Below are 4,531 nucleotides of genomic sequence, written 5' to 3' on the forward strand. Positions count from 1 at the left end.
TGAGTACGTGTTTAATTCTCATTCATAAAAACAGGAGAGGAGGAGCAGTTACGTGCTTCTCCTCACACATCCAAAAACTGAACACGCAGTGACACGTCCCCACAGCGTTTCTATGGAAACACTGCATGCTGTACGAGTTTGACGTGTCAGGCGCTCACACCGCGACCGTTTACAGACTGTACATAAAAGACGGAGGCTCGTCAGCCTCTTCCTGTATCATCCTGCATCCATGGCGACACCTGCCAGTCACAGAGGCCACGCCCCCAACAATTGCAAACTTTAAACCGGTGAGTAAGTCATATGTAGGGGCTGCATGTCACCTGCGCCCCTACATATGACAGAAGTAGCCCCACAGGTGACGTGTTTCTGCCTGTGACACACGCGGGAACGAAACAGAGGAGACTAACATGGTCACTGGCGCGAGGAATACACGCACGGTCGTGAAGCGTTCGCAATTATTTATTTATCGGTCATTTTAAAATGCCATTCATAAAATGTATTACTCGTTATTTTTGTCATGATCTGGTGAAACAGCGCCCCCACCCAGGCATTCTGTTCACTTCAGGCGGAGAGTGGTACTGCAGCGCTCTCCGTCCACATCGTGTAGACGGGAGAAGCGGGAAAACGCGGGGATAAAATGGCAGCTGTATTTAAAGAGGAGCTCTCAGATGGATGATGTGTTGTTGGCCGAATTACAGAATATGACCTAATACTTCCAGAAAAGCTCGCGAATCTCATTTATTTTTTACATCTGCTCGGAAACCCGCGCCCGTGCCTTTCACTACGCCGCTGATACGGCCATCATCAGCTCACAGAGGAGAAACGGCGGGAAGAACGGTACTGTCCTTCAAATTAAAAGTCGCCAACTCAACAATTTTCAATTTTCTACCGACATAAAGTCGCTGATCAGCGGGGTTGTTGGATCATGTCACGTGTTTAATATTTCATACTGATTAGAAATGTGACTGCTGGAAGAAAACAAATCTACAACCTCAGGCGACAACACCCGGAGGTTGTTTCAAAATAAAAGTTGCAAACCCATCTCTTTGCTGTTCAGTTTCTGAGGTCTGTGGTTCGAGTCTGTCCTTCCAGCCCTGCCTTTCCTGACTTGTGATTTTAGGATGATATTTAATAATTAATGATGAATTTATTTTGGCTGCGATCAATAATTCAGCACTGTTTCACTAACATCCATCTAGTTATTGTTCAAAGCAACAAATGTTCAGCTTCTTGACATTATAAATGTTACCTACATTTGTAAATGTGTATTTTAACTAATGAACTTTGCTGTTCATACATTTTATTTTGTCTTCCTCGTGCTTTGTAAATGTGATCTCTACCTGAATGTAATTCTCACTTTAAATAAAGATGTAATTTAACCCTGGATTCACATGTAGTATTCTTAATTGTTCATGCTGAGAACTTGGCGATAACTGCCATGAAGCCACGTCTCGCTTGGAAATCTCGTCTTAAGGGTGTCATGAAGCGCTACACTTGAAGGCTCATTTACCCCGGTGTGGACTCACAAACGCACAAGCACCATTGCGCCTCCTTCAGGTGTTTAAATGCACCAGTACCTGTGCACCCTCCTCACACTCCCATATTTCATGTTAATAATATATTTTATTGTGTTGTGGGCTGGAACAACGTCAGAATTTTGAATGTCATTTTCTTCTTTTGCTTCATTTTATAAATAAAAAACAGAAACATTGTTTTTTTACAGCTTTTATTTTTTAAACAGATTGAGCAGCTTTGGCAAAGAGTTTTTCTGTTAACAGTCATCACCGTAAAGCTTTTTCCACTGAGAGACGGAAAGAGTCAGAAGGCTTCTTCAGCTACTGCAACAGCCACTGTAGCAAAGGTAATAATAACAATAATAATAATAATAACAAACAACTGAAAACATCATCAAAACACAATATCCCCAGTATATACAAATAAACCAATGACACTTGAGCTTCATCACACAAACACAAAGCATCATGACTTTGATATAAACATGAATATTTCTCCTTCTGGTCCAAATACGTGTCTTATTTATTTTGTGCATTTTATTGTCGTCGGACTCTGATTGTCCCCATCAGGAGTATTTTAGCTCTGTCCAGCAGATGGAGCCAGTCAGTCAGAGGAAACAGATATTTCTCCGTTTTGAGTAAAGTATGACCTGTGATTGAAAATTCTAGTTTGAGGTTTTTAGACTATGAAGTCGTCCTCCACTTCAAACTACTCAGATATAATAGGAAATTACTGATAATTAGCGAGGCTCGTAGGTGGTGTTGTTCTCCACATCCCAGAAACCATCAGTGAGGTCTCCATCCCTCACTGGACTCCCACCTTCATGTTTTTCCACTGGAATATTTGCTGGAAAAGCCCAGCACAGGCTACTTTGTGGAAGTCTGACTGTGTGCTGCCCTCTGCCGGTGAAAACTGAACATACTGTTGTTGTCATGCAGAACTCACAGACGTCACATCACTGATCATTCTACAGAAAAACCACAGCGAAATCCGACTGCTGAAGATAAAGACTTCATAACAAACTGGAGACTGTTAGCTGCTTTTACAAAAGGCCACAAAAACACGTCATCAGTACAAATTTAAATTACTGCAAATTTGATCTTTTCATCTCATGTTTGGAAGCAAACAAACTGCAGACTCATCAACTCAACAATACTAGAGGTCCACTTTGTGACGGAGTTACTGTCAGCATGAAGACGTAACGGAAGCTATTTTTTCTCCACCTGTCCACCGCCAAGTCGTAGACGCGTCATCCTAACGTGTTCTGAACAAAAAGGTTTTGATGCATTGCAAAAAAATGGAAACACTCCAGAAACCTGCACAGTTTTAAACGTCTTCAGACCAACAGCTCAGAAGAAATCAAAGCACGCTGTCTAATTCATGTCCAAAAAACATGGAGGAAGTCTTGGAAAATTGTTCAAAACATCAGTTCTCATGCAGCAATTCAAAGACTCACAATATAAAGAATGACAGAAAGGAAAGCTTAAAGAAATGTTTGCATCACTACCCCGTCATCCTTTGGGGGTGAAGATCGCTACTACGCCCAGCATTGTTTTCTTTCTATCCGTCTTTGGATCTGAAGTTCCAGAAAATGAACACAGCACACAGTCAGACTTCCACAAAGTAGCCTGTGCTGGGCTTTTCCAGGAAGTGAAGGCATCATGGTGACCTCAGGTTTGTGTGTTCGGTCTCAGTTTGTCTTTATTTCACTCGGTGCGGTTCTTCACGCCACAGAGGAACATAACCGTCCTCCAGCCCTCTGTGAGGGTCTCCAGAACCTTCCAAATCTACCACCTAATCAAACAGCAAGCAGTAGGAGAGTGATCTCCCCCTGAGGGGGTCAAAGTTCAACTGTCAGTTATCAAGGCCACTTGAGAGAAGCACAAGTTTTCCACTTGTAGGAAAAGCAGGACTATGATGCCTTCAGTGTCTTCAGGAAGTATGGGAAGGATGACTCGACGTTGTTCTCGGATTGTGAAAGTGATGCTGTCACAGGGGAAGTATGCAGGAGGGCTTCTGGTTTAAGTCCTCACAGGGTAACCTTGTGTTGACGTTACTAAAAGTAATTATCATAAATAAGTCCTTCGGTCTGTGGAACCACGGAGGACCTGGGGCCTTGGAGAAGTTCCCCACTTTGGTAGGTTGGTAATCTAGCCTTGTTCATTGCTGCCAGAAACACTTTGGGATGATTTTGTTGAACTGTCAAGATGTCAGGTATCTTTGATGAAAGCAGACATCAGATCTATGGTAAACATCACTTCCTGTGAAACGTGTCGGTTGAATGAGGATCCAAAAAGGCCTGTGTGGTGTCACTAACTCAAGGCATTTGTTTTGTCTCTAAGGAACATCCAATTATTTCTTCTGTATTGTGTGGATGAAGTTACTGCACAGTCTTGGCTGCTGTATACAGGCTGAAGGAGCAGCCGGTTAACGTAACGAGAAATTGTTTATGTGTTAATCAAACTCATTTCCTGATTTCAGAGGGCTGAAAGAAGTTGTTTTACAGCAACATATGGGACAGAAACTCTTGCAGCAGTAAATGGCACATAAAGATAGAGCTGCGCAGGTCGTTGACTTCTGTTGGAGGGACATGACCAAAGTTCATCTGTAGCCAAACAAGGAATCAGGCTTCTTTGGGTTCATGAGATATTCAGAGGCATCACTGACTTTTTCTATGCTGTAGATCCTTTTTTGTAGCTGTACCGTTAACCTCCCGGGGTCCCGACAGGTTTCTAAAAGCTGACATCATTTCTGTTGTAAAAGTTAAAAACATGCTTTTATCTATTTGCTGAAAATCACCCTCAAAGCAAAAGATGTTTGTAGGACTGACTTCGTGCCCCGAGTGCCTCGAGAAATCATCCTACATTGTCTTAATATGAAAAAAGAACAAACGTGTGATGTTAAGAGGCAGTTTGTTTGATGCCTGAACTGCTTCAGCTTCCTGCTCTCAGGTGTGATGGTGGGTGGGTTCCTCCTGTTAGCAGAGACCAGCTTGACCAGTTCGACCAAGGAAAGG

The 4,531-nt window shown here is 42.7% G+C and overlaps 1 protein-coding gene across 1 annotated transcript in view; it reads right to left on the reverse strand.

Moving 5' to 3' along the window:
• Positions 1-1,729: 1,729 nt before the first annotated feature.
• Positions 1,730-4,531, reverse strand: part of LOC147324137 (cGMP-dependent protein kinase 1-like) — a 74,720-nt gene continuing 71,918 nt past the window's right edge. The window contains exon 18 of the mRNA XM_086304649.1: positions 1,730-4,531. This exon is cut by the window's right edge and continues 321 nt beyond it. The gene's annotated coding sequence lies outside the window, so the exon portion shown is untranslated.

The sequence above is a fragment of the Aulonocara sp. 'chitande type north' Nkhata Bay genome, linkage group LG8 (assembly GCF_057382095.1).
Source record: "Aulonocara sp. 'chitande type north' Nkhata Bay isolate Kocher_YH1m ecotype deep benthic linkage group LG8, A_spYH_male_GT1.1, whole genome shotgun sequence".
Lineage (NCBI taxonomy): Eukaryota > Metazoa > Chordata > Actinopteri > Cichliformes > Cichlidae > Aulonocara > Aulonocara sp. 'chitande type north' Nkhata Bay.